The sequence below is a fragment of the Amphiura filiformis genome, chromosome 4 (assembly GCF_039555335.1).
Source record: "Amphiura filiformis chromosome 4, Afil_fr2py, whole genome shotgun sequence".
NCBI classification, from domain to species: Eukaryota; Metazoa; Echinodermata; class Ophiuroidea; order Amphilepidida; family Amphiuridae; genus Amphiura; species Amphiura filiformis.
The window spans coordinates 30,929,089-30,940,115 of record NC_092631.1 but is presented as its reverse complement, the minus strand read 5'-3'; the positions used below and the strand labels follow the sequence as shown (position 1 = coordinate 30,940,115).

The 11,027-nt window shown below is 38.2% G+C and overlaps 1 long non-coding RNA gene across 1 annotated transcript; it reads right to left on the bottom strand.

Annotated features, from left to right (window-relative positions):
- Positions 1-1,625: 1,625 nt before the first annotated feature.
- Positions 1,626-7,280, bottom strand: LOC140150801 (uncharacterized). The gene is made up of 4 exons (XR_011858847.1): positions 7,166-7,280; positions 5,183-5,221; positions 4,105-4,168; positions 1,626-2,728 (listed from the first exon to the last, which is right to left on the bottom strand). It is a non-coding gene; the product is annotated as an uncharacterized lncRNA (long non-coding RNA).
- Positions 7,281-11,027: the final 3,747 nt, after the last annotated feature.

Genomic DNA, 11,027 nt, shown 5'->3' with positions numbered 1-11,027 from the left:
ATAGGAGCCACCCATTGTTAATCCGTGATGAATCCACACTTTTACTGTAACATATATCTGTGACGCATAAGCGCGACTACGCATTACTGTGCGAGAGTGTAAAATTTGTCATGCCTTGAACCTGTACATTGTATGCATGCTTACAGCTTGAATTCATTATTTTGCAGGTAGCGGGCCTAGCGGCTAAACATTGCCGTCTTATTCTGTAGTTTTTGCTGATTTTAACTGACAAATCACTGAAGTTTTTGTAAGGCTGAGTAGCAATGATTAAAAGGGCATTTTGTGATCCACAGCCTCATCCCCCTACTTTTCTCAAAATAAGTTGAGATTTTTATATCACTTGAAACCTCTAGCTACATAATGTTTCTTAATTTCCACCCGGCACTCAAGTTAATTTTGAGCCCAAATACCCGGCACTCCAGTCTCAAATGTTTCAAAATTACTGAACAATCAGTATAAAAATTAGTAATTTTTATCAAAATTTCAATTGTTTTACCATTTCATATACATGTCATGAACAACGAGGAAACATAATTGAATCCCTAATTCTAGTTTTGTCTTTAGAACACAAATATGCACTTTTTTGTCAATTTGGGCATTTTTCTCACAAACTGCTCATTTTGTAGAAATCTGCTGTGCTAGTTGGATTCCTTGTATCATTTCCTTTCTGAACTTGTATGTACTTTTATGTATTTAGCATCATTACTTTTCAAGATACAATGCAAAACAATGTCTAAAATTTTCTACTTCGAGTGACCTTGCACGCCACCTTAAGATCTTGTAATCTGCCCACTGAGAGATAATATTGGAGGAGTACTTTAGTCTTATCAGCATGACATGATGTAAAAATTCTACAGAATTACAATGATCAGGGATGTAAGTTTGTAGGATTAATCCTGAATTCAGGGGTTTTTTTCTGTCCAAGTTTTCGCACTTTATTATCAGCCTGTTTTGGGGTTATTTAACCCAAATTCATGCCCTTTTTCAGGATTTTTTCCAGAATTTCAGGATTTTTTCTTCAGGCCTACTTACATCCCTGGGTCAATCCAGTTATGTATCCCTCTTCTTTGCATGTAGAGGAATGATGTAACGTATAGTGCAGGGTAATACATTCAAAAATAGTGTAAACATATTATTGCTATGGTAAATGGTAATTTTAAATCCTGTGTTACATCCAGTTGCGTACTAGACATTTTCATGGGGGGGACAAGCAGGGGCAAACATATTGGGGGGAGGCCTCCTTCATGCTGTTTGGGTTTATAAGCGCATCAACACCATCATCGCACTGGGTGACACAGGAAGGGGTTCTGAGGAGTCTTGGGATCTGCTTGGAATGTGTCCCCGGAAAAGTGGTGCAAATTTCTTTTTACATGGGAGGGGGTGGAATTGGAAAAATTGTCTTGAAGTATAGTGAATTCAACTACTTTTTGCGACAAGTTTATGGTAAAAATGTGTAAGCAGCGCAATCATTTTTGGCATATTGAAGCTAAACTAGTGACATATGGTACAAAAGTGGAATAAATGCAAGGGTTCAAATCAGGCACCTTTGTTCCATAACCATTAAGGTATAGGATTTTTTTTTTTGTATATTAAGTAGCCCAGAATGAAATGTATTTATTATTATGTTTTTACTCACTCAGGTAGCATTGTGTGTAAATTTTACATCCGAACTAAGTGCCATTCTCTTTTTGGTCATTTTAGTATCTAAAATGGCCCAAAATGAGGTTTTTCAATATTGCCGTCCAATTCTAATAGTCACCCCCATAGACTTTACATATAGCACTTAGTTCTGATGTAAAAAATTTCGCACAAAATGCTTTTTGAGTGATTACAAAGATAATGATATACTTTTCATTCATGGGCTATGTGGACTTTTTTTATTGTATTGCTTGTACAATGACATATCGGTCCTTTTTCACAATAAAATGTCAATCTGAAACAAAGGTGGATCGCATGGGGTGGCTCCTGCCCCCTGCTAGTTACACCACTGGTTACATGACTACTTATACAGCAAATTGTTTGTGCTTCTTTACATGTCACACATTGCAATGCCAATTCTTAGTCAGTGGCCGTGGCCAGGGATGTAGCTACAGCACCCACCACTGACATGACTGAGAAACAAGTTAAGCTCAAGTGTCAAAACTTTCAAAATAACATCAAATTTGGCCAAATTTAGGCCATTTTCAATAAAATTGTCAATTTCAAATGGGGATGATGTTTCCGGTATAGAGTTAGCTACATATTATAAAACAACTGATGAAGAAATTATTCATCTACAATACTTGTCTAATTTGCAAAAACCTAATCACAACCTGTCTAGCTCACACAGCAGTTCCATCACACATGTAATCTACTGTTCTGCATGTAATGAAAATGTTTCATTTGACTAAAAGTAGCTGAAGTTCCAAGATTCTTAATGAGTACACCTACAGAGAGTTATGGGTCAGATGCAAGAACATGCTCTGCACTGGCTTCCAAGTTGAAAACATGATCAAGGCCCACACTACTTGCATCACATCACAGGAGGAGTTACATCACCACCAACTGAGCACCTAACACAAATGGCAAGTGACCACTCGTCTGGTGAACAAGCTGTTGGTGTCATATGGGTGAGCTGTAAGATCATTGATATCTTCTTCCTATTAAAAAAATGGCAGGCGATCACTAGTCTGGTGAACAAGCTGTTGGTGTCATATGGGTGAGCTGTAAGATCACTGATAGCTTCTTCCTATAAAAAAAATCAAATACAATATGCTGACATTTTGCATAATGAACCAAACTTACAAGCTTGCATGATCAAATTAGTTTACTCATTTTGCAATTGGGTAGACAAAATGATACGGTCTACAGTATTTATTTGGGAGTGTTCACACTATCATGCCTAATTTGCCCGGGTACAGGGTGTTAGTCCAACACACCGCTACATGTAGTCCAAATCTGAAATGCACTGCACCAGTCCGACACACGGCTAGTCCGAATCTAAAATACACTGCGCTAGTCCGAAACTGAAAACCATTGCGCTAGTCCGAATTTGAAAACCATTGCGCTAGTCCGAATTTGAATTGGGGAAACACTGCGCTAGTCTGATATTCAGACTAGCGCAGTGTTTATCAGATTCTGACTAGCGCTGTAGTTTTCAGTTTCGGACTAGCGCCATGGTTTTCAAGTTTCGGACAAGCAGTGTTGAAAAGAAGTGTTTTCCAAATTCGGACAAGCGCAGTGTATTTCGGACCCGGATTTCGGATTCGGACTAGCGGTGTGTGGGACTGAAAAATGTGATTTCAGATTGAACTAGCGATGTGTCGGACTGTTGCAGTGGTTTTCATTTTCGGACTAGCGCATGCTTTTTTCGGACTAGCGCCGTGCTTTTCATTTTCGGACTGACACACCTCTAAGTATAGGGAATTTGTGTTGTCGGACTAGCGGTGTGTCAGACTGAGCGGTGAACCCCGATTTGCCATGAGTCCCGGGTTAGACCCGGGTTGATAATTAGTGTGAACAGAAAAAAAACCTCAAAAAAATTGAACCGGGTCCCCGGTCATTTTTTTCCAACCTCGGAAAGAACAGGTTACAACAGAAATTCACTGTTTGACCCACATTACTGGAAGTAAACACTACCATTATCACTCTCTTTCTATTGTTTCTGTATGCACAGCAAATCAGGCCACCATATCTAATCACTGTACTAAGTTTGAAGTTGATCAGTTATTGCATTGGAGCTGCACAGTGGATTAATGAATTTGCTTCCGACCCGGAGTGCAAGGCAGATAAACAAACAAAGAAACAATCAGGCAACCATCTGGATGATAACATAAGCCCCACAAATATGTGGGGCCAAAAATGAGCATAATTAGGCTGCAAGCATGTTATAGTCAATGGCAGAATATGTACACGCCTGCAATTTTTAGTAGGTTTAGCCAAAATAATCAACCAGGGTCAATTTTCTTCATGAGAACAGAATTTTTTTCAACCTGGATTAACTTTGGTACCCGATAAATAATTTATATGTGAACATGACCTTTATCATGTTTATCAGAGTGTATATGAAATTAATTAAAATGGAAGTGAGAGGAGCTGCACTACTAGTACTGTTACTGTACTTACATTTCACTCCATTGTATGGCCATTCTCTTTTAATACATCAGGAAGAAACACACACAAATTACATCTAGAAGAAAACACACACAAATATTATATTATGGTTATTACTACAATATTCATCAAAGTATACAAATTACATACCCTTACCTGCCATGTACTCGTTCCATTTTTAATGGGACATTGCGGTGGAAAAATGTCAATATTAGCAGGGACTGTCTTTTGGAATTTGCAGGAGAGCATGAAATAGCTCTTCTGGAGCCTTCAAGTTCAAGGAAAGCTGTTTAGAGCATTTATAATAGAATGTAAGGAGAGAATGGTCAACTAAGGAGAGAATGGTCAACTAAGGAGAGCTAAAATCACTCTCCTATATCAGATTTAAGGGTACTACACCCTGCCCAATTCGTGCCCATTTTGCATTTTTCTCAAACATTATAGCACATTGGTGAGTGGTGACAAGTAAGATATGTATATTATAGGGGCAAGGACTACAACTACTGTACTGAAAATTCAGCAACTCAAAGCAAGTAGTTATTGATTTATTGATCAAATATTGGCTTTCCCTCATTTTTGAATGTAACTCCACAACTGTTGTCTGTGCTGAAATAAAATTTTCAGTCCAGTAGTTGTAGTCCTTGCCCCTATAATATACATATCTTACTTGTCACCAATGCGCTATAATTTTGAGAAAAATGCAAAATAGGCACAAAATTGGGCAGGGGTATAGTACTCTTAAGAAAACAGTAGAAACAATTGCTCTCGCTCTCCTCAAATGGCAATCCCTGTTTTAGGCTGTTTTGGGGTTTTTTTTTTGTTGGGTTTTTTGCTTCAGGATTAATTTTGGTACCGTATTTAGTTTTTAGACCACCACCCCCCCCCCTTCAATAGTAAAAAAATTGCCCCCTTTTCATACACCCAAAACTTCATAACCCACCCTTTAGAACTCTAAAAGTGTATGACCCCCTACATATTTTCTACCCCCACCAAGGTATTTCTGAACACTCCTTACCATTTCAGGGTTCAAGTGACATACTTGTCAACAGAATGTCTTTTGCTTGTTACTGTTATACTGTAGCCTACTTACATTTCACTCAATTGTATGGTCAGTCTCTGATTTATACATCTGGAAGAAACATACACAATATTAAACTATTTATTAAAATATTCATGTAGTCACATTATAATACTTTGTAAGGCCAAAAACATTTGTTTGCCCTAAGAGTAAAAAATGTGGAGGGTCGGTAGGTCAATATTTTTTTCCATGGGCACTTCCACTATTTCAGGGTCAGAACTTCGCTTCCAAGTGGGAGGATCCTTTTGAATTCTCTCAGTGGAATTTTGGAAGAATCCATGGATTCTTGCCATATAACTTTGTTCATGATTAATTGCATTACCAGAATCCATTTAAGATTCTTGCAATTTTGTTGATTTGAGAATCTTTTGAGAATGGATTCTCACTGAATTTCTGACCCTGCTATATTTTGAAGTGAAACCAGTGAAAGGTTGGAACCTCAGACATCAAAATTCATGGATCCCCCTATTAAAGGGTGGATTTTCTTTGATCCCCTTTTTATAAAATGGTTTATTTGATCCCCCTTCCATGTCCTAAAAAAACAAAACAAAATATGGAGTTAAGAATGTTGTACAGTCAACAGTGTTACACCCAAATTGTAAAATGCACAATTTTTTGTATTTTAAGCTTGAGTTGAGAGTACACACTTGAAACACTTAAAGGAGTATTTCGCGATTCTAACATCATCTTAATTTTATGACATTCTTCAGGATATATCCATGAAAAAATATTATTCCCAAAATTTAAGTTGATTCCGATTTTGCATTTGCGAGTTATGATTTAAAAAAATGGTAAATGTGCACGAAGCGGGCATCGTGTCACGCTTATGGGGTGGGGATGTTCCCCTCAGAGTCAGAAACTTTTGCAAAATGAAGACCTAATTGAAACGATTTGGTGGACCATTTTGTCACTATTAGTGTGTAAAATTTCAGATTGAAAAGGCCGAAAATTCAAGAAATGACAGGGCATGAAGCCGTTCGTGGACAAGTTTTCCCTATTGTTGTAGGCCTATAAATTGTTTTAAACATAAATTGGCAAATGTTGAAAGCAGAAGCGAAAATGGCCACTCGTTTATGCACTATGCAGGGGGTGTCTAGTTGGAAGTTGGAAATTTTGAGAAATGTAAATCTACTTGAAGCGATTTGGTAGACCATTTTGTCACTATTTAATAGCGTGTAAAATTTGTGAATTACGGCCCGTCCATGAAGCCTTTCGTGAACAAGTTTTCCCTATTATTGTTGTCTAGTGACTTTGATGATATTGTGTAATAGGCCCTGCATATCGGCAGGCCATGAGTAATTTTCACAAGCTTTGCACGTGGACCCGCCTTCAAGCAATGCCTAAAATAATTACAGTGGCGGCGCTACGGGGGCATTTGCCCCCCATATTTTTCTTGCGCCCCCTCCCACTTTTGAGGAAAAACCCAAATTATCATAAATTTCCACTTTTGCGGCAATTTTGCACAAAATTTGTAAATTTTGCCCCCCCCCTACGCTGATGCAGAAGGTACATCCTCTCATGATCGAGAATTTATTATTTTGGCTATACAATGTAATGGCCAAGCCCAAGGCAATACAGTAGACTGAGTAGTCAGTACTGAGTCTGAGACTGTCTGAGTACAACTACATACTGTCATACATGGTCCTGACCTGGCATGATGCCAGGCATGGACCCATCAAATGGCATCATGTCCATGATCGTGAGAAATTGAGAATGAATGCCAAACAATGCTGGACATGAGTAAAAGCTTACACTTACAGCCATTGCATGTATGCATGCATAATCAATACTGCCATGCAATGATGCATGCATGCACACATGTATCATATATGCATGCGTTGCGTTGTTGCGCTATTCAGTCACTGTCAGTCTGGACATACATCCCGCACGTCATCCGCCGTCATATGTATGCATGACATCAAACATTTCCTCTGTTTCTCAATGTTAACCTCGTCAAAAAAGATACTTTACAACATTATAGGAAGCATACAATACCGTTTCATGTAAAAATTCCGCACTCGAAGCTGATGTGTTGAACTTTTGAACGTTGACCTTCATTCGAAGGGTGACCCCGAATTAAACATTATAAACTTCAATATTTACAATCTTCAATGACCACGAGACAAACTTTATAAAGTAAAATTAATTCAATTTAAAAAAAAAAATTATAATACGGCATTAAATAATAAATATGATAAAAAAAGAAGATATAGTACGGCTTATCATTTTGGTGCATGTAAATCAGTGTACTAGTCCCAGCGAAGGTTCGGCGCGGCCGGTGCAATATCGTCGATTTCGGACAGTTTTCAACTGAAATGTTTCGCGTTTTCGTGCAGAAAATAGCGAGAAAATCATTTTTTGTGATTTTCATAGCTTAAAAAAAATTAGAAGAGCAGGTAAGAAAACCTGACTATCGATTTACATTACATTTGAAAAACTATCTGAAGTAATATTAGAGAAAAACATCGAGTCCATTTTTTAAATGGTTGAATGAACTACTACGGGCATGATCCTTCAAACAATAATTTCAAACTTTCAATTTTCGTTTTTTTGTTATAACCGCTACCACAGGGCTTCACATGAACCGTTGGGAAAATATTTACACGTATCTACTACTGTTTTTGTTGATTTTAACTAAATTAGTACGATCAAGTAACCCTTTTTTCATCGGAATAAAAAATATTTTGGGACTTGCATCAAATTTATTGATAGCTAACTGATGAAAGGACACACAACTTTTAGCCGATATACGCATTTGGCGCCAATTTGTGCGACGGAGAAATCCCTTAGTGATAGCGCCCCCTGTTGATGAATATATGTCAGTGGAAAATTTTAAAAAAGTCGCGGTGAGACCAAGGTGAGGCCTATGTCTTAGGCCTTACGCCTTCGGCTCTCGGACCTATGACTCAGGCCATAGGGCCTATGTCTTAAGATACTCCTTCCCCAGTCTCTCCCCTTTTCTTCTATTTTCCCTTTCTTTCTCCTCTTTTCCCTTTCTCTTCCTCTTTTTTGTCCCCTTCCCCTTCTCCTTTCTTTTCCTCTTTCTTTCTTTTTCTCTTCCTTTTGAGCAACCGGCCCTGAGCGGCCCAGAACCAAGCGGCCTATGTGGCGATCGCCACAACGCCACAGTGGCCAGTCCGCCCCTGGCTCCAGTATTTATACATCAAAACAGCATTTATCAAGGTTGCTGTTTTGATCGCAGTATACATGGTATACACAAGTCTGCACTGCAGCACGCATAGAGGAAGTTGGGATGATTTTTCTTGCAACTTTTCCCAAAAATATTACAAATACTTCCAGATTTAGTTTACCTTTTGATATCACATTATATAGCTCTCTTTAGCAATACAAACGTGCTCTCAATATATTAAATATTAATTTGTTGAGTATTAAATCGCATACGAGTGTTGTGACTATTTATATAAATAAATAGACATTCTTACATGCGGTCAGCGTGGTTCCCCTTCACTTGCACTACCACTGCATGGTATCGTTGTGAGCATGGCGAGTCTCTTGTACGAATACTATGCGTACAGTGGTGGTCACTCAACTATGTAGAGCGTATACTATATAACTGTGTATGAGAGTCCTATTACGCATCCTTGCCGTGTTGGAGGATAATCTGACCCGCCTTTTCCAACTAACTTAAGTTAATCGAAGACAGTGACAGTCTGCCGCCTGGACAACCAATTCTTTAGAAATGCTTAGTCGCGCTAAAAGTCGATCGATACATGTAAAAATCAGCACAATTCAGAGATACACCTTTTTGCTATGAAATTAATTTTCTCGGTCAAATATAAAGCAATATTTTTTTTTTCTTCAGTAATGTCAGTTAAAAACTTGGTGCTTGAATATACATTTTTTTTTAAATCCTGGTGTTAAAATTAAGTATCAAATTGTGTCTTTTAGTGTGATATTTTTGATTTTTATAGGCCTTGAATTCGCCTGCGAGCTTTTTACGGAATTCATGTTTTAGCGTCTCAAACTAACATAGTTTGCTAAAGAAAGATATTTCCCACCTCTGTAAAGCACATCGTGTGGGTCTATATGTTATAGTTTTGTCAGAATGTCCGTTTTGTTTTACCCTTTTTCCATTTATGCTCCGAAAATGTCAAACTAAGTAAAAGTAGGCAATGGTGAGTACTTTTATCTCGAGAGCAACCAACAGAAATAGTCGATATTTCCTTTGTTGTTATCCAGGTCAATTTTTCATTGAAAGCAAATTGCCCGACCAGCGATTAAATCCCCAATTGGGTGTTCTGGTTAAACATGATCAGTAGGAGCGCTATAGGTCTGGGAATTTCTTTGCTATATTGAAGTTCTGGCAACACTATAGCCATGCCGGTATTCCTATTAAACCCAGGGATATCGATCCAAAATGCTAGTACTAGCCTTTAGATTTCACGTGTTGATTTAGAAATTTTCAGCCTACAGTGAAAGATGGTGAAATCAAAACGGAAATTCTGACAAAACTATGATATATAGCTCACGGTGATGTGCTTTAGAAAGTTGGGGAAAATCCTTCATTAGCGAACTATATTACTTTGAAAAGCTAAAAGGTTGATCCAAGAAAAAGCTCGCGGGCCGAGCTGAAGCCTATAAAAATCGAATATCTTACACTAAATGACTGAATTTCAGGCCTAAGTTTAACACCAGGATTTTTTTTAAAAATCAGTATCAAGCATTATAGTTTTTCCAGCCATTTACTAAATAAATGAAAATTATTGCTTTTCATTTGGCTGAGAAAAAATTTTACACTGAAAAGGTGTAACTCAAAATTTTGCTCATTTCAACACCAATTTCGATCGTTTGTATTGCCTCATTAAATGACTGAGTGAGCCTTGCAGAACAATAAGAATCGGTTGTGCAGGTAGCTGACTGGTGATGCCAACGCCGCGCCTTAGGCGCACAATTGGGCTACTTGGCGATCACTTGCCGCTACTCAAAAAAGCATGCCGCTACTTGTCTAAAATTGGGCTACTTTTGTCAGTCTCAGGCCGCGGCACTAATTTGATGTATTTTCCTTTCAATTTAGCCGATTTATAAAGGTTTTGAGTCTTTGAAGCTCCAAATTGACCATTTATTGATCGGTCAGTAACTTCCCAGTAAGTACCGGAAGTTTCAAAGTCGAGTGTTTTTCCGCCCAATTGGGTGTTTTGCGTTCTAAATTCGGGTAAATCCGCCCAAATATCCGGTATTGGGCGCTTTTGGAAGCTTAGAAAATTGGGCTACTTGAGAATCCTTTACCGCGGCCTGGCGAGTCAATGCGCCGCGCCTTGAAGCTGAAAAGTTTTGGCAACACTGGATCATCGAAGATTCACCCTGTACCGCTTTACGCCCATTTTAGATATAAAATTGTTAACCCCATCAAAGTTAACCGAAAGGAGTGGGGTGGGGGGTGATGTCAACCATACGGTTCTATAGTTAATCCGTAATTTTCATTCTGCTGTTGTGAAAGGGATTTGGCCGGGAGATTAAACTTGTCATTCAAATAAACATTTCTTTTCATATTTAACACAAAAACCGTTTAAAGTTTGCATGGAGTTTTTAGGCGACAATCAATTTGCTATTTTGTACAATGCCAGAATTTCTCAATTTTGCGAGGGCGCGCTCACATTATGACGTCATAGCGATATTACGTGGAGCATTTGTAATACTTATTTGGGTATCACTGGAAAGAGGATACACAGAGCTATGTACATTCTAACCAAATAACAGTATAATTATAGCGTCTAAAATGGCAACCCCTTCGTATGTTGCAAAAATGGCGTGACGGAAGTGACGGAGAATACAACCACTGAAATCAGTCCAGTCACGCCGTGTTCTAAATAATTCTAAATAATTAAAAGTCATCTAA